The sequence below is a fragment of the Temnothorax longispinosus genome, chromosome 9 (genome assembly GCF_030848805.1).
Source record: "Temnothorax longispinosus isolate EJ_2023e chromosome 9, Tlon_JGU_v1, whole genome shotgun sequence".
In the NCBI taxonomy this organism is placed as follows: domain Eukaryota; kingdom Metazoa; phylum Arthropoda; class Insecta; order Hymenoptera; family Formicidae; genus Temnothorax; species Temnothorax longispinosus.
In genome coordinates this window covers 10067316-10088249 of record NC_092366.1, presented here as the reverse complement: position 1 = coordinate 10088249, position 20934 = coordinate 10067316, and the positions used below count along the sequence as shown (strand labels likewise).

Genomic DNA, 20934 nt, shown 5'->3' with positions numbered 1-20934 from the left:
CGCTCGAAAAGATAAAGGCAACAGTGGATCTCGGGAGCAAAACGATACGCCACACTATGTACGTGGTGAAGGATGATTTCCCGATCGAGTACGAAGGAATACTCGGAAATGACTTTCTGACGAAGCACAAGGCCGACATATCAAACACGTCGAAGCAATTGAAGATAGGTAAATATAATAAAAGCCACATTCAAACTTCGACCGTATCGGAAGGTGACTTTACCGCCCCGCAGTGAGACCATCGTGGAAGCAGTAACCGACCATAACAGAGTCGGCATCGTAAAAAGCGGCGAGCCGGCGCCAGGAGTATTCATTGGCCATTGTCTAGTGAAACCCGTCGAATTCAAATGTCCGGTAAGCATACAAAACGTTACGGACAAACCGGTCAAAATACTAACACCACATGTAACATTAAAAGACATGCCGGTGAATGACTCCGCCGACGTTCTCACGTTACACGCGACCGAGGAACGCGAGCCCATTACCGCGCGACGCGAGAAATTACGCGAGCAACTAGAACTCGATCATTTAAATAAGGAAGAGCGCGAAGCGGTAAAACAAATCTGCGACGATTACTGCGATGTGTTCTATTTAGAAGACGACAAACTGAGCGCGACTACGGCAATAGAGCATGAAATAAATACGCGACCCGATAGCGCGCCGGTGAACGTGAAACCATATCGGCTACCGGAAAAGCATAAGGCCGAAGTAAAGAAACAAATACAGAAAGTGCTAGACGACGGAATAATCCGCCCTAGCGCAAGCCAGTGGAACGCGCCGATAATAGTCGTTGCCAAAAAATCTGACGCGTCTGGCAAAATCAAATTTTGAGTCGTAATAGATTTCGAAAGGTAAACGACCTAACCATGGAAGACTCCTTCCCCATGCCGAATATCACCGACATACTCGACCAACTAGGCAACGCGAAGTATTTCACGGTGTTAGATCTAGCATCAGGATACCATCAAATCCCGATGCACGAGGACCACAAGAGTAAGACGGCATTCTCCACCCCGGACGGACATTTCGAGTTTAACCGAATGCCGTTCGGATTAAAAAACGCGCCAGCAGCATTTCAGAGGCTAATGTACGCGGTACTAGCCGGATTGTTAGGCCTAAAATGTTTCGTATACATCGATGATATCGTAATTTACGGAGCATCGCTAAAAGAACACCTCACACGCCTAATCGCGGTATTAATCAGACTCCGCAAATTTAATCCGAAGCTACAGCCGAATAAATGTTCGTTCTTACGAAAAGAGGTAATCTATCTCGGGCACGTGATTTCCGAGGGAGGAATATCCCCGGACCCGAGAATTCCCGACCCCGAGAAAAGTGAAGGATATACAATCTTTCATCGGTCTAGCCGGGTACTACTGCAAATTCATAGAAAATTTTTCAAAAATAGCAAATTTAAGCTCTTGACACGGCTCACGAAAAAAGGCAAAAAGTTTAATTGGTCAACGGAACAGCAAAATGCGTTCGACCTGCTGAAAGAGAAATTAACGACAGCGCCCGTGTTGAATTACCCCGATTTCGACAAGGAATTCTTAGTGACGACGGACGCATCAGATAACGCCATCGGAGCCGTGCTCTCACAGGGGCCAGTAGGCCAGGATCGACCGATCGCGTACGCCAGCAGAGTGTTATGCAAAGCGAAACAAAACTATATGTTAGAAATACGGAGATGTCGGTAACTTTTAGATATGGCTACAGCCATCTATTGTATCAATAATATACTCTTGCGGTTCCATGAATGAATACTAGATGGCAGGTCGTTTCCGCCTAGTAACTATTGCAAGCGGACGCGTGAGCAACGCGGCGCACCGAGTTCCGCTCACGCTAGCATCACGTGACAAGAAGGCGAGTGGAGGGGATGCGCAAGCACGAACGTGCAGAGAGACGATCCCGGCCATTCTCAAATATTCGGTCGAAAGTGAAACAGTTCGAGTCACGTACCGGGCATTCTGCCACGATAATCCTTTATCGGGAACATGTTCAAGTTCCGTTCAATACTTATCGCTTGTGTCGTATTAATTACTCATGGTGTATTATTGCCCTTGTCGTTGCTAGTGTCGTATTCAACGCTCATTGTATTAATAGCTCATGTTGTAATATATTTCGTTACCGTGAATTTATACACGAGTCCGTAATACTCAGTCATTATTCGAATCACGAATAACGTTATCGAACACGTCAAAGAAAGAGAGAAAAACGACGTATATTCGGGGCTCAGCCGAGCCTTTACTTAACGGTGGGCATTCGAGCGATATTGAAAATCAAGAGCGGCCATCATTGACTTCGTTCCTCTCACGCAGCAAGACGGAATAGCCGCCATTATCCTGATTATCTGGCTCGCTTACAGCGAATGAGTTTCCCACTCTCAGTGGATAATTTTCCGCATAAATAAATATCGGATTATCTATAAATAATTGGTGGATGCTGCAGATTCCACGATAAGGTAACATTTGGATTTATAATCTCAAATATTCGGTTCTTTCGTCAGATATCTCCCTGATGAAAGTTTACAAGTAGGCACGTGCTAATTCAAATATTCGGTTACAGGATATAACGTTATTTTCTTATGATTGTCCTCAAAGAAGGACTCTCATGATTCATTCTGATTAATAAGAAAAGGAGATAAATTCTTATCTCGGGACGTAAATTCAGTGGAATTCCAATTAATACTTCTTATTGATGCGCATACAAGGATTAAATTTATCGTGAATTTATATTCCTTGTGTTTCATATATATTAAAAACTCATATTTCGTTTACTTTATAAAACTCTCTAGCACTTACTGTATATAACAAACGTTCTGTTAATTCGATATATGATTACTGTTTAAGATAATACATTGACTACTCGATCCTTTCTAAAAGATATTATAAATTGATTAACGACTTACAACAATTCTGAACTGTGCGAACTGATTAAGTTCTTTGCTCAATTACGTTATGTAAAATTACTATTGCGATCTTTCCGTATTTCTTTCGATTAATTATAAGGATCTATGCTTCAAATATTTACTGCCTTTAGTAACGTATACGGAATAATTATATTTACTAATTGCAAGAAAGAAGTTTCGAAGTTCATCAAAAGGACAATTACTGATAGACTGTTAATTTATAACATTATCTAATTAATTCCTGCATAATTCTTTCATTTATAATAATTCTCACTTTGAGATTTAATGTATTCAGAAATCTTTGGTTTCGTTATTCCATATTCGTTATCTTAACATGTATTAGTTGTGTTTATTCTCTTTATATATTCTTTGTATTCATTATAATTGATGTGTTTGCCTCGAAGATAATCCCTTGCAAAAGTTCTACATAGAGAAGAGATCATTTATTTCATTTTAATTATTAAGAATATTTAATACATTGAATATTCTTCCATACTTTATTCCTTGATTTTATTTTGAAACATTTCGTAAATGGATCTCAGGCTTAACTTATTATTGGTAATAAGGTTCCGTTAAACGAAGGGAATATCTTCTTTACAATGTTTTGTATTGAAATTACATGTTGATGATTACATTTATGTGTCTCGACCAAACGATATAATTAATCGTCTTACGAACTCAGTAAATTAACGATTCTATTTCTTAATTTGAATATCGTTTCTCCTTCTCCACCATCCTTAGCTCACGCAACATACGAGGCGTGTACACTATAACACGACCGAAAAGGAATTATTAGCGATCGTATGGGCGGTAAAACACTTCCGCCCATATTTATACGGAATTAAATTTAAAATAATAACAGATCACAAGCCACTGATCTGGTTATTCAATGTAACCGACCCCGGCTCGAGAATCGAGATTAATCAGATGGAGACTCAAGCTGGAAGAGTACGATTACGAGATCGTTCACAAAGCCGGAAAGAATAATGTGAACGCCGACGCGCTAAGCCGAAACCCGATACGCGGGCCGAACGAGCACGAGCGTGCATAGCGACGAAGATTCATTCGTCCTTCGACCACCGAAGTGTGCGCGTCTCTGCATTGAGACGATTCGGGTGCAACATAGATTCTTGTGTTAGTCGTTGCGTGTGTCTAATTCTACTTTTACTTCTCCAATCCTGTGATAAAGTGAGGGATTAATATTGAGAGACGAGGACAGAGGATATCCGCAGTAAAGCGGACGAGAGACGTACGACATTCAGAAACACGAGAGAGAACGAGCACCGCCATTACCAAACGATTCTAGAAGGACGATCGTCGCCATTTCGAGAAAGTCACTTGTGCGACGAGTTCATAGCTTATTGGCGATATTAATTACTTTGGTAGTGACAAACACGAGACATAATCCTATCAACGGATTATATCATTATAAAACAGAGAATTCTTCTAATCTCAGGTAACACTTTCAGTATTCATACCATTGATAATCTCAATACGCGGCCTGGTTTAACGGACATTCCGACCAGTTACGATATTTGATTACAGATAACACGAGAGCTAGTTGAACACGAGAAAGAAGTCTCCTGACTTCATATTTTATTAGACTGAGCTCAGTTTAAATTTCCTTCGCATTCTTTTACGGTTGCAACCTAGATAATGAAAGTTTAAGATTTAATTACTATGCAATTGGCCATTGCTTAAATTGGAGTTAAACTAGCGCGCACATTTATGTAAAGAATATTATGTTGTCAGCATTGTGAAGTGTCTCAGCTTACGTTACTCGGCGGTTATTGAATATTAACGTTTGCGTACGACAGTAGAATGTTCTTAGATTGATCGAATAGTTATTATCAAGATTTCTTGCAGAAGAAACGTCGTTGCTTGATAAAGTTCGGCTGTTATGTGAATTTGCGTATATTATATGAACATTATTGATTGTGGCAATATCATTGCATTAATAACTTCAAAATCACTACATTACTTCTCTCGTATTTATCTTTTGCAGCTAAATTACTAAGATATTGGTTTCATTCGTTGGAAACCAATTAATATATTACACTGCGTATTAATATAACTCGTCTCGTTCAACGGTATAATACGTCACACCGTTAATATATTGTCAACACCATTCAACAAATCACAATCTCTCTCTCCATTCGAATAAAAGATAAGGTGTCGTTTCCTCTCTTAGAACACGATCATTTTTACTACCTAGCTTACACTTCAAACAATATTTTAGGTTAAAATGCCACATCCTAACCATAAAAGAACGTTTCATACAATTAATTCTCCAACCCAACGAAAAATAAGGAAATTAAAAGCTAATATAATTAATGAAACTTTAAATTCTAACATATCATCTAATAAACCAATATTATGTAATGAACCAACATCTGAAATTATTGAGAATGTTTTGGATACATCAATGAATGCAAATGTATCAAACGATAGTGATCTTGAGGAAATAAATCCTGCTTCAAGCAGCGAAAGTGAAAGCAATGAGTTTTTACCTTTATTAGAACAAGAGTTTTTGAATAATAATGATGATGATAGTACAGATACTGAAAAAAGTGATTTTAAAACATTTCTTGCCAGTTGGGCAGTTAAAGAAAACATTGCACAGGCATCGTTACGTAGTCTTTTAAGAGGGATAAAACAATATACATGTGTTAAATGTCATCATGACATACCATCTGATCCTAGAACACTTTTGTGCACACCAAGAAGTACAAATATTAGAAATTGTGCTGGCGGAGAATATTATCACTTTGGTTTATTAAAGGCAATAGAAAATAGCTTTTCATCTCTTTCAAAAAATTTAAGTAATATAAAAATAAGTATAAATATTGATGGACTACCATTAGCAAAGTCTTCGCAACAACAATTGTGACCAATTTAGGGTTCCGTAGTACAATCAAAACAAGTTTTTGTTATTTGTGCATATTACGGTAGACAAAAACCTTCTAAGTCACAAGAGTTTCTAAAAGAATTCATAGAAGAAGCAAAACTATTATGTAATGATGGAATTTCTATCAATAATAAACACATTAAATGTAGTATAGATTCAATAATATGTGATACTCCAGCCAAATCATTTATATTACAAATTAAAGGACATACTGGCTATTCGAGTTGCACTAAATGTATAACCGAAGGTGATTTTCGTTGTAATAAAGTTTGTTTTCCTGAAATAAATGCTCCATTGAGAACAGATCTAGGTTTCAGATTAAAGACTGATGAAAATTTTCATATTGGAACCACAATTGTTGAAGAAATTCCAAATTTTGATCTTGTAGATAATATACCATTTGTTGTGAGGCGGAAGTCGCCGTGCCCTAATTGCGACACATAGCTGTCAGCGCGCATCCCGAATATTGCCAAACTCACCTGAGGTGGCATTCCGGGTGTCGCAAGCGGCTTCCAGGTCTCTCACCCGGAAGCAAAAGCGCTGACAGCTAAGTCAGCATCGCGGAAGTACCTAATACGCGAAGAGATAAAAAGCCCGCCCTTCCGAGAAGCGGCGGGCAGTCTAGAACGTAAGGCTAATCGCGCGCGACCAACGTAACTTATCCTATTGTGAACGCCCGCAAGTCAGGGCAGCGAAATTAACGAAGCTATTGTATCAAGTGACCAAAGGTTTTTATTAAAATATTATTGAACAAGAATCTGGCAACATTATTCCTCCTTCCTCCCGGCGGATCCAAAAGAACTCAGTGCCGATCCCTCGAATCAGAGGTACGCAGCGAAGCAGACAACGCAGAAGCAGTGAAGCGACCCTGTCACACTCGACGCGGCAGAAAGCGGTCACGATGCACTACGCGGCGGTACTGTATAGGCCAGTAAAATTAGGTTTGAAAATGGCAAAACGGATTGACAAGCCAATTTTTTGAGGGTAAGTAGAGGGTCATAGGAAATGCCCAAATTCACAAAGTTCCAACAAAATTTCCCTGTGCGTCGGCGGCCATCTTGAAAATAGGGGTGAATACTTAAAGTTTGAATATCTCGGCTTCTATTGGTCGCATTTTGTTCTTTTTTTTTAGTTTTGTAGAGAAAAATATTTGCTACAACTTTTGTTGGAAAAAATTTTTAATAGCTGTCAAGGAAAAAAAGTTAAAACCAAAAAAGTGCCGTCAATTAGAGGTTGAACAATTTTATTAACACTTATATCGCCGCCTGTTAGTTTGATAAAACTTGTAGAGGATTCAATTCTCTACAATTTTCGTATATATTTTTTTGCGGTGGCTTAAAAAACACTAGAGATAGAGAGCGCCAAAGTTGAGTGTATCTAGTAAATGCTCTTTTTCGTGGAAAAAATTCGCGGTTTTATTGTGAATTGTCGTATATTATAAAACTCTTTTCCGCGAACTGTACAGTGTGTTATTGTGTGTGTGTTATTGTTTGTGTGTTATTGTTTGTGTGTGTTATTGTGTGTTATTGTGTATTATTTTCGGTCAGTCGTGATCTGTATTTCGAGCGTTTCAGAGTAAAATTTCTCGAAAATGAGCGAGTATTTTATTTGTAGTCCATATGCCAGGTCGATTGAGCATTTTTATCGAGGTTGATGGTTTAAGTTAATGTTTTTTTTTTGTTTTTTGGGTCGTAAAACAGGAATCTGTAAATAGTTTTTTTGTAAGTCGATGCAATAAAAATTATTAACAATTTATTTGTTTAAATTGCCCTAGCGATCAAACTATACATCCTATAAAAAAATGAACTAGAGAAAATTTGTTCCTTTTTTTACGACGAACAAAATGGCGTTTGAATTTTTCCAAAATCTTGATTATTGACGGAATTGTGTCAATTTTTAGGTAATTACTGCTTATGCGTTGCGGAGTACCCTAGGCGTGCGCGCTCGCGCTCAATTGTACCACACAAGTTTTGCTCCTTTAATTTTAATTTAATTTGCTTTTTTGCTCTTTTTATTACAATTAAGCGCGAGCGCGCACGCCTAGGGTACTCCGTGACGCGTAGGCAGTAATTACATAAAAATTGACACAGTTCCGTCAATAATCAAGATTTTGGAAAAATTCAAACACCATTTTGTTCGTCGTGAAAAGAGGAACAAATTTTCTCTAGTTTATTTTTTTATAGGATGTATAGTTTGTTCGCTAGGGCAATTTAAACAAATAAATTGTTAATAACTTTTTATTGCATCAACTTACAAAAAAAACTATTTACAGATTCCTGTTTTACGACCCAAAAAACAAAAAAAACATTAACTTAAGCCATCAACCTCGATAAAAATGCTCAATCAACCTGGCATATGGACTACAAATAAAATACTCGCTCATTTTCGAGAAATTTTACTCTGAAACACTCGAAATACAGATCACGACTAACCGAAAATAATACACAATAACACACACAAACAACACACACACAATAACACACTGTACAGTTCGCGGAAAAGAGTTTTATAATATACGACAATTCACAATAAAACCGCGAATTTTCCCCACGAAAAAGAGCATTTACTAGATACACTCAACTTTGGCGCTCTCTATCTCTAGTGTTTTTTAAGCCACCGCAAAAAATATATACGAAAATTGTAGAGAATTGAATCCTCTACAAGTTTTATTGGAACATTTTTTTATCAAACTAACAAGGGGCGATATAAATGTCAATAAAATTGTTTAACCCCTAATTGACGGCACTTTTTTGGTTTTAACTTTTTTTCCTTGACATCTATTAAAAATTTTTTCCAACAAAAGTTGTAGCAAAGATTTTTCTCTACAAAACTAAAAAAAAAGAACAAAATTTGACCAATAGAAGCCGAGATATTCAAACTTTAAATATTCACCCCTATTTTCAAGATGGCCGCCAACGCACAGAGAAATTTTGTTGGAACTTTGTGAATTTGAGCATCTTCTATGACCCTCTACTCACCCTCAAAAAATTGGCTTGTCAATCCGTTTTGTAGATATTCGGTGTTTTTTGAGCTAATTTTACTGGCCTAGTAAGTCAACATTCCATTGTAAGCCGATACCGGCACACGCCGCGACGAAAACGTTATATCTCTGCGTGCGTACCCCGCGATAGCGAACACCGGATTGCGAAAAACCATCTTCGCGATTGCAGGCAATACAACCGCGAGCGCCAACAGAAAATTTTGCGAAAATAACCGCGAGTGCCGAAAGAAATTTTCGCGATTGCAGGCAATACAACCGCGAAGCGCCGAAAGATTTTTGCGGTTTCAGGACGCTAAAGTATAAGCGTCGATAGATGTCGGACGACTTGTCCCGGCATCCCCCTGCCAGCAACGCGTCATTCGTGTTAAGCGAGCGCGCGCAACGAGCCATCGAAAATAGTATCAGGAATCGTTTTCGCGCCTCACGACTCGCGAACGACGAATTAGATCGCGTGCGAAGAAATTTAGACGAGCAACTCGACGACGCGAGCTCGCCGGTGCTCGAGCTACATCCTAACGTCATCGTAGAACGCGAATTTGAATTCTTAGACGCTAGTCTCTGCGACGCGAACAGAAACCCGCAAGATAGCATAGACAACACAAGCGGCGACGAACACGATAACGCACACAGACAGCCCCCGACCGACGGTGACGCACGATCAGACACCTCGGCCGATACTCAGAGCGAAAACGCAGGGAGAGGAGAATTCTCCCTGACATCATACGAAAGCAATATATTCGACCCCGAGGAAGAGGATTATACCCCCCGAGCCGACAGAATGAGCCAGCCACGAGCTGCCGCGACCATTGCACCGCGCGAGGACATAACTCCTGCGCAAATTAACGCCGAGATAGCACGGCTCAGACCCGCGGAAAATGGGCAACCGCCCGAAGGCAACCCAAGTCGAGCCCCCGAGCCGACGCAAGTAAGCCCAGGAGCAATAGGCTCCGTGCTCACCGACGTCCTATGCATGATGCGCGACATGAAGGAACGCATGGACCGTACAGAGGCCGCAGAGTTCGAGCGCTCTGTAGAAGTCCTGCGCGCAATCCGCGAGGTACAGGAGCGCATGAGTCGAGTGGAATCCGCCACTTACGATCGCCCCGATGCGCAAGAACGACGCGTACGGATCAGCCAGGGCCCGCTGGACGTGACCTACGGACGGACGCACAGCGACGTCCGTAGTCAGCCAGGGCACCATCTCGGATTCCTCAGCCTAAAGGAAGCCCGTAACATGATTCCCGAAATGAACGGAGAATCCAGAGAGCGCGTTCGCGAATTTATTAACGCAAGCACTTACGCGATAAAAAATATACAGCCCGCGGACGAAACCATGCTCCTAGAAGCAATCTTATGCACAAAGTTCAAGGGCAAGGCAATGACCGACTTCGACACGCGCGATATTCGCGACTTCGAGCAGCTAAAACGCGAACTCGAAACGGAATATCTCGAAAAGCGCGGCATGACCCATCTGCAGCTAGAATTCAACTCGCTAAAACAAAAAGCGGGAGAAAGCGCGCAGAAATTCGGGCGTCGAGTCGAGAAGCTTGCGAGAGAACTGTATGAGGCCATGGAAGAAGGCCAAGGGCACTCGCAAGAGCAGCAAAAGGCGATATTGGAAAGTATTAAAATGCAAGCTCTGCATAACTTCCAAATCAGGCTGCATGACGATATCAAGATGCTGGTCCGAGCACAGCGATATCAAAGCCTACAGGAGGCAATAACCGGCGCCAGTGCCGAGGAAAAAGTTAGAGGCCCCTCCCCGCGGAACGGACAAGCGGTAAATAGAAATAGATTTAATCAGGGAAACGCGCGAAATGCGGGAAACGCGACCGTGAAATGCTACAAATGTGGAAAGACCGGCCATTACGGGCGAGATTGCCGTACGAGCCAACAAGCTAATAAATTCTCGCTGCCGCGAGCGAATAAGCCCGGTGGCATAAACATAATCGAATGCACCTACTGCAAGAAAGCAGGGCACAAACGCGACGAGTGCTGGTCGTTAAACGGACGACCGAAATCCGAGCGACCGCGCCGACCAAAACAGGAAAGTGCGAAAAAAGCACCGGTAGGCACAGTAAGAAAAACCAAAGCGAGCGAATCTAGCGAGGACGCATCCTCCGACAGCAGTAGCGAGGAGGAAGAGAAGCCGAGAAGAAATAAGGCGCGCGCCGCCAAGACATGCCGAGTGTCTCAGGTAACGGAGAAGCACAAGACGGGCCCGCTAGATATCATAACACTGCCTATACAGGAAGCGGAAAGAGGAGAAATGAATCTTCTATTAGATTCCGGAGCAACACTGACATTGATTAAAGTAGGCAACCTAAAAGGGAAAACAACGGTGCGAGAGGAGAAATTGGCATTAATCGGCGTAACAGGACACCAAATTCACACGCTAGGAAAAATAAAAGCGACCGTAAATCTCGGAAAAAAGAAAATACGTCACACAATGTACGTAGTAAAAGATAATTTTCCCATCGAATACGAAGGAATATTAGGAAACGACTTCCTAACTAAACATAAAGCCGATATCTCAAACACGTCGAAACAGTTGAAAATAGACAAAGTCATTTTCAAGCTACGACCGTATCAAAAAATAAAGCTACCTCCCCGCAGTGAAACCATTGTAAAAGCCGTCACAGATCATAACCGAGTAGGCATAGTGAAAAGCGGTGAACCTGCTCCCGGAGTTTTTATCGGGCATTGCCTCGTAAAACCCGTCGAATTTACTTGCCCGGTCAGCATATTGAACGTGACGGACAAGCCGGTGGAGATTCTCACTCCACACGTAACGTTAGAAGACCTGCCGGCGGACGACGCCGCGAGCGTACTCACGTTACATGCGAATGAAGAATACGAGACTGTCACAGAGCGACAAAAGAAAGTGCGCGACCAAGTACAGCTCGATCACCTAAACACAGAAGAGCGAGAGGCAGTAGAAAAAATTTGCGATGAATTTTATGATGTTTTTTACCTAAACGGAGACAAACTAAGCGCAACTACAGCAATAAAACATGAAATAAATACACGACCCGATAGTGCGCCAGTAAATGTAAAGCCATACCGGTTACCCGAGAAACACAAAGCCGAAGTGAGAAAACAAATACAGAAAATGCTGGACGACGGAATAATTCGTCCGAGCACAAGCCAGTGGAACGCGCCAATAGTAGTTGTCGCCAAGATGACGCGTTCGGCAGAATAAAATTTCGCGTAGTGATCGATTTCAGAAAGATGAACGATCTCACCATGGGAGACTCCTTCCCCATGCCAAATATTACAGACATACTCGATCAGCTAGGCAATGCGAAATATTTTTCTGTACTAGATTTAGCCTCGGGATATCACCAAATCCCGATGCATGAAGAACATAAGCAGAAAACGGCATTTTCGACTCCAGACGGACATTTCGAGCACAACAGAATGCCATTCGGTCTAAAAAATGCACCAGCTGCCTTTCAGCGATTAATGTATGCGGTATTAGCCGGACTGTTAGGATTAAAATGTTTCGTGTATATCGATGACATCGTTATATACGGAGCATCGCTGACGGAGCACATCAAGCGGTTAATCGCAGTACTGCTCAGACTACGAAAATACAATCTTAAGTTACAACTGAACAAGTGTGCATTTTTACGAAAAGAGGTCATTTACCTAGGGCATGTGATATCCGAAGACGGAATATCGCCAGACCCGTCTAAGTTACAAGCAGTAAAAGAATTTCCGACCCCGAGAAGAGTGAAAGATATACAATCTTTCATCGGGTTAGCCGGATACTACAGAAAATTTATCGAAAATTTCTCAAAGATAGCCAAGCCTCTAACAAAGCTCACAAAGAAAGGAGAAAAGTTCAATTGGTCAATCGAACAACAGAACGCGTTTGATCTACTTAAAGAGAAATTAACGACAGCCCCGGTATTGAACTACCCTGACTTTAGCAAAGAGTTCTTGGTGACTACCGACGCGTCAGATTACGCCATCGGAGCCGTGCTCTCACAAGGAACAGTAGGCCAAGACCGACCGATAGCGTACGCCAGCCGAGTATTATGCAAGGCAGAGCAAAATTATAATACCACAGAAAAAGAGCTATTAGCAATCGTCTGGGCGGTAAAACATTTCCGTCCCTATCTATATGGCGTTAGATTTAAAATCATAACCGATCACAAACCATTGATCTGGTTATTTAATGTAAACGACCCTGGCTCCAGACTAATAAGATGGAGGCTAAAACTAGAGGAATACGATTACGAGATCGTACACAAAGCGGGAAAAAACAACGTGAATGCCGATGCATTGAGCCGAAATTCGATAGCCGAAACATCAGCGATAAATGTAACGCAACAGGACGACGACTCCCCGAGAGAGTACTCGGAGGAGGAAAAGCGGCAAATACTCTACGAGTATCATGACTCGCCTACGGGGGGGCACCAAGGAGTCACGCGAACACTAAACCGTATCCGATTACAGCACAGCTGGCGTGGAATTACGGCGAATGTAGAAGATTACCTAAATAAATGCGAGTACTGCCAGAAGAACAAATTGAGTAGGAAGACGAAAATGGGCAATACTAATGTTAATGTTAGTAACAATAATATAAATGTAAATTGAATAAGTTTATGTTTATAAGACAATTTGTTAGAAGAAAAAAAAGTTACTTGTACGAAAGTAAACTATCGTTAGTCTTGTAAAAATATTAAATATATATGTCATTAATAAAAACGTTCAGAGATCAAAAATATAAGTTTGGAAAATTTATCTCTTAGATAAGTAAATTAATAATAATACAAGACACATATCACTATTAAGCTTAATTTTAAAGCATAACGTTGTTCAGTCTGTTACGATAAAATCTTCACAAGCGAAAGAGGAGGATCAATAAACTAGCACGGAGAAAAAGTTACGGTTGCTACAACAGAATAATGCTGTTAATTTTCGCCCATCCATACAAAAGGGTTATGGAAACCATAGTACTCTGGAAGTGACCTATGGTTTCCATATGGTTTCCATATGGTTGCCCTAACCTTAGTGAGGGTAGCTACTATATAGATGTTGCAACCATAATATATGGATGTTACAACCATAATGAACAATTATTCACCCGACAAAAAAAAATTATTTATTTCGAAATTTTATTACTATTTTTTAACTAAATTTGTTTCTTAAGATGCAGTCTATGATTATAAATATTTTCTCGTATTTAAAAACACATATAAAAACACACATACCTTGGTGGAATTCGAACTCGGGACCTCTGGATCGTGAGCCAACTGCCTTACGTGGTAGACCACTTCTTAATTTAATGTTAGTGTTATATTTAGTCTACATATGTCAACCAGCGCAAATATATAATTTTTCAAAAATCATCTTAAGAAACAAATTCAGTTTAAAAAAAGTAATAAAATTTTGAATTGGATATATGATATAATATTTCTTATAATGTCGGGTGAATGTCAGAAACCAGTGTCGGCTCATTACGAAATTTTGTGTTCGTAAATATATTTATGAAAAAAGTATATTTATAAAGGCCTATCTACATAAGACGCAGAACGCGAGTCGCAAGACACACGCACAGTCTACATGTCAATCTAACCTCTATACACAAAGAGGTTAGATTGACTTGTAGACTGTGTGTGTGCTTGCGACTCGCGTTCTGCGTCTTATGTAGATAGGCCTTAAAGTTAAAACATCCTTATCAAATCCACTTTATTCTATGCAGAAATTCTTTTGCGCGCGCAATAGAACTAAACTCTCAATCATGCAGTGATTCAGTGCTGTACCGTGCAGCTATATCTTATGGATCTCTCAACCATAATAATTGTGCTGCAGACCACATAAGAGGGATAGCAATAATCCTTTCGTTGAGGCAACCATATACGAGGGTATTATAACCGAATGTTACGTATCGTAAGAACTACGGTTATGACAACTGTATAAATGGGCATATCTTAACAGCTACATTGAATGTAATATCAATTTAACTTGAATTTACATCCATTTCTCTTTTAATCATAGAGAACATTGTTGTAACAACCGTAACAATTTTCTCCGTGTAGCATATGCTACCCCGACAAGAAAAGTCATAGATAGGAAGAACCTGTAGGGCACTTCGTTTTATACGTCAAGAAGCAATTCGGTTTTAACATTTTTCTTAAATGTAATTTTTTTTTATTTATCGGGGAAATAAATCTATTTTTTATCAAAAAATTATTATTTTTTGAATTTTATATCATTTAAAGACAAAATATATTTGATTAAAAAATGCTACAATTTAAATCCCTGATCCTAATCTAACGACGCATTTTCATTGGTAGCAAGCGTAATTACGTCATATCTTATATGCGAGTAGACATCAGGTTCAATGAGACAATGGATTAACATTATTGCTTTTATGAAGCGAACGAGCCACTTAGAGTGCTAAGAAAATTACTGAAACTCAAGAATTTGTAAAGAATTTGAAAATGGAAGGCTTTTTAGGTAGTCGAAACAATCTTTAAGCACAGTTAGAGGTGTCACAATTAGAGGAGTATCACAATTCTATGTATAATTATAATGCGCGAAAAAGCGTGATGTTTTCTCAACATTATTTTCGATTTTATTAAAATCTTTTTACATAAAAATTTGAACGCATTTAAAACTTGCACATCAAATTTGACTTATTGCTACGGATATTATTACAGACATATTAATTTATCGGCCATTCGAAAAATGCGCGCTCGACATAGTAGGCCCGTTAACAGTCACGAATAACGGAGATAAATACCTCCTCATGTTTCAAGACAATCTAACGAAGTTTAGCAAGGCAGTACCCGTAGAAAATCAGGAGGCAAATACAGTCGCAAAAACCTTTGTAACGAAAGTAGTCTTAGAACACGGAATACCGGAGAAAATTCTCACGGACCAAGGAACAAATTTCACAAGCAAGATATTTAAGAACATGTGCAAGCTACTGAAAATCGAAAAAATACAGACAACAGCATATCATCCCGAGAGTAACGGAGCGCTGGAAAGATCGCATCGTACTCTAGCAGAATACCTAAGACATTACATAAACAAGGATCAAACCGACTGGGATGAGTGGATACCCTACGCAATGTTCACGTATAATACGACGCCTCATACGACGACAGGACTTACACCGTTCGAACTTGTCTACGGACACCAAGCGAACCTACCGACAGCCCTAACAAGGCCCCCGAAACTAACGTATTTGTACGAAGATTACGCGAAAGAATTACGAGAACGAATACGCGCCATGAATCAAGTCGCGAGAGAGTATACCAAAGAAGAGAAAGAAAAAGCAAAGCAGCAATTCGACAAAAAATGCAATAAGGAAACATTCAAAGTAGGAGACAAGGTACTGTTACACGACGAAACAGTACGACGGGGACGATCTAAAAAACTCGATTCGCAATGGGTAGGACCGTACGTGATCGTGGAAAAACACAGCGACGTAAACTACACCATCAAAGTAAAACGCAAGACGATACGCGTACATGCAAATCGGCTAAAAGCATTCATCGAGGAATAAGGCTCACGCGCAACAGAACATTAAGCAGTAGAAATAAGCACAAAAAAAAATATATATATAGCATACATATAGTAATAAGATTTACCAAAAACATTACTCCCGATGAGGACGAACCAGGACCACGTCCCTCTGTCCTGTTGCGGAGTGTAGCGTCACCCGCAACGGGGGGATGGGCACCACAGTGCTAGGGCGGGCCACCTCATCATAAGGAGGAGGGGGCGATGGACGCGCCTCGTCCCTCTCGCTCTCCCTCACCTCGCGATCCGCAGCAGCCGCTGCCCGAAAAGCCCTCCTCCAATATTCGCGCTGACAGGCATCGCAGAAAGAGGGTGTAAAATATTGCGTACACCGAAAGCGCCGCATAATAAGAAGCAGCAAATAAAAAGCACCAAACACTGCTCAAAAGTAGCAGCCAACTGACGCGAAATTAAGCAGAAAAATTAAAAAAGGAAATCCGACACGGACAGACGTCAGCAAAACTTACATTAACCACGGGGAACACGAGGCCCCAGGACTATCAAACGAAAACGCAATTCGATGAAAAAAAAAAAAAAGAAAAAGAGAGATAAAACGGATAACGCTACGCGTCCACGCTAACCGTTGAAAGCTTTATCGAAAATTAAAAAGGCAGAGAGTAGAAGCATAAGCAAAAGACGTAGCATAAGGATAGCAGTAATAAAAATAAACAAAACTTACAACTAATCATGGCGAGGGGTACCACGCCCCAGATCAGCCAGCATACGGGAACGAAGCGCAACCAGCGTCAGAAATAATACCATGGTATCAGGCGGCGTACGTTGATCACGCCCCACCAAGAATTCACGCATACCGACACCGTAACGCACACGAGCGTGAACAAGGTCCGGAACCCCCGACCTGTCGGGAACCACCAAAGCCGGACCACCAGCCTCCTCAGCCTCCTCACCAGCCCGAATCTCATTCGGGTCCACAGCGCCAGCCCGAACTGGCACATATTCAAGCGGGGGCATATGGAGAAATTAAAAATTTACGAGACCGGTGACAGACTCAGACTGAAGCGACTTGTAAAGCAATATAAAAGTAGAAATCCGTGGACAGACATAGTCAGCAGAAAATGCGACAAAAATAACACCAAGTCCAAAATAGTATTCCCGTTACAGGACATCGTCTTTCACCTAGCGGGCGAAATGTCATCCGAACCGATGCCCCGTACGAGGTGACGTCATTTAGCGACGAGCCAGGAATTTATTTTGAGAAAATCGGGACAATGCAACTACAAGAAAATATATGGAAATTGGCTATCCGAATCGAAGTAGTGGCGTTTGGAATAAGATACCACCAGCTCCAACATTACCTTGGACGAATAAAAAATTTATGCGATCACGTAAAGGACGATAACCGAGACATATGTAATAACATACTCCGCATAACCGAGGATGACAATATGAAACTGACGCAACTGATAATACGACTGCAAACTATTTACAAAGTACCGACAAGCCGACGCGGACTGATAGACGCGATAGGAACCATAAGTAAAACATTATTTGGAACGATGGACGCCGACGATGAGAAACACATACAAGAACAGTTAGAATTAATGCAAAACCAACAAAATGTCATGCGACACGCGGCGAAAAGTCAGATTAAAATTATAAACGCGACGTTAGGACACATGGAAGCGCTAGAGCAAGCTATTAACAAAAACGAAAACCTGCTAGCGAATGTAACCAGACGAGTACAGGAACGAGTGTCGAATTTAGCGCACCGCGAGGAAATAGATGAACACCTGTTAGCAATAACTGCGATAATCAACAAATTAATAAACAATGTAGAAAACGTCTTAGCGTACCTCACTTACTCTAAGAGCGGAATAGTACTCGTGCGACTACTTCCCCTCGAAAATATTATAACCGAATTGAGAGAAGCGACAACTCACCTATCCCAAGGAGCTCATTTTCCTTTTAAAATACAAACCGAAAATTGGAATAAAATTCAGGAGTTTATGGAAATAAATGCTTATTATGATAACCCCAACGTTTACACAATCCTGACCTTCCCTATTGTCACATATCCAAAGTACGAAATTATAAGAATAACCCCCCTGCCGGTACACGACCGTAAAAATATATTTGTAATACCGAAAACTACGTACGACCTACTAGCTATTGATAAGGAAAACCGAAATTATGTAACACTGAAAGAAAATGATTTGAATAAATGTAAACACTCCGGCACAACGTTTGTATGTAACACGAACCACCCGGTATACTTCATAACGCCGCATGCACCCTGCGAGGTGCAGATATATATAAGAGCGGAAGAGGACAATTGCGAGCGTCGCCACATCCTCTCAACCGTAACATTTTGGATAACTTTAGCGGAGCCACAGGCATGGTTGTTTTCCACACCGTACAAACAGAGTATAACTATTTAATGCAACAATCAAGAAGAACATAAAATCGACATTAATCGAACGGGAAGAATCAAATTAACTGACAATTGCAAGCTAACCACGACAGACCTGACTCTACGAACGAAAAAACGAGAGCACACGACGCACGTGCAAATGCACCTACCACAATTCAATTTAACCTTCAAACAAGTAACTACAGATACCAAAATCAACAACGAAATAGCGACAGAATTAAAACTAGAACCGGTAATCAAAAACCCCGGGGAACTAACAAAATTAAGCCTAAACCTAAACGAGATAAATCAAGAAGTAGAAGACAGCCAAGCCGGTTTCTTATCAAATAAATACATAATGTACCCCGTAGGATCCCTATCTTTAATCATAATAATAACAGGGATTATAGTCGCGATAACATGGATAGCGAAAAGGAAAACGAACAAGAGTACGTGACGCGACTTCCTCACACAACGAAAATCATAACAAGATAATAATTAAAAAATAATAATAATAATAATTTTGTCTTGAACACATATGTCAATAAATACGAAAAACTTCAATTTAAAATCTCAGTTTTTCTTTCCCCCAGGGGGAAGGGATGTTGTGAGGCGGAAGTCGCCGTACCCTAATTGCGACACATAGCTGTCAGCGCGCATCCCGAATATTGCCAAACTCACCTGAGGTGGCATTCCGGGTGTCGCAAGCGGCTTCCAGGTCGCTCACCCGGAAGCAAAAGCGCTGACAGCTAAGTCAGCATCGCGGAAGTACCTAATACGCGAAGAGATAAAAAGCCCGCCCTTCCGAGAAGCGGCGGGCAGTCTAGAACGTAAGGCTAATCGCGCGCGACCAACGTAACTTATCCTATTGTGAACGCCCGCAAGTCAGGGCAGCTAAATTAACGAAGCTATTGTATCAAGTGACCAAAGGTTTTTATTAAAATATTATTGAACAAGAATCTGGCAACATTATTCCTCCTTCCTCCCGGCGGATCCAAAAGAACTCAGTGCCGATCCCTCGAATCAGAGGTACGGCACGACACATTAGATTATATGCATTTAGTTTGTCTAGGGGTTATGCGTCGTTTATTATATTTATGGCTATTTGGTGATAACAGATTTCGTTTAGAAAATAGAAAGCGTCAAAGTATATCATTAAATTTAGAAAATATTTTTAAAAGAAATGTACCATGTGAGTTTGTAAGAAAGCCTCGATCACTAACTTATGTGAAATTGTGGAAAGCAACAGAATATCGAGAAGTGCTTTTATATACAGGACCTGTAGTTTTTAAAAATTTTCTTCGTAGAGATATATATGATCATTTTTTAACTTTACATATAGCTATTAGAATATTATGTTCCAATAAATTACAAGATTCATTTAATTTATTTAATTATTGTCAAGAATTATTAGAACATTTCGTTACAACATTTGCATTAATTTATGGTAAACATAACGTTTCTTACAATGTACACAGTCTTATTCATCTTGTAAAAGATGTAAAAAAATTTGGTCCACTAGATAATTTTAGTGCGTTTAAATATGAAAATTATTTACAAACGTTAAAGAAACTATTAAAAAAACATGATAAACCTTTACAATAAATTGTAAGAAGATATATTGAACATGAAAAAAATAAAGTAGCAGAAAAACTTATGACAAAAGAAACTAATCATTTTACAGTAGATTTGAAATCTATTCATACATCTGGTCCATTAATACATGTCTGTTGCAATCCACAATATAAAATAATGAGAAAAGAAAATATGACTTTACGTATAGATGTACAAGCTGATAGTTGTTGCGCATTAACTGATGGAACTATTGTGTTAATAAAAAACATAGCACATAATAAAGATCTTAATGTAGATGTAATTATAGGTCGAAAATTTTTATACAAGGAAGATTTTTACAACATTCCATGTCCCTCATCATTATTACAAATATTTAGTGTACATAGTTTAGGTCAATTAGAAATATGGCCAATAAAAAATGTTGATACAAAATATGTTAAGTTACCACTATTAGAAAATAAATATGTAGTACTTCCATTGTTACATTAATATTGAATTTAAAAAATATATATATATATAGATTTTAGTTATTGTAATTAGATAATGTATATTTTATATTTTAATATACTAACACTTATATATATTGTATGTTTATAATGTTTATTAAATATATTTCTATAAAATATATT

General features: G+C 39.9%; 1 pseudogene; it reads left to right on the top strand.

The window, feature by feature from the left end:
• Positions 1-866: 866 nt before the first annotated feature.
• On the top strand, positions 867-20794 carry LOC139819242 (uncharacterized; annotated as a pseudogene).
• The last annotated feature ends 140 nt before the right edge of the window (positions 20795-20934 follow it).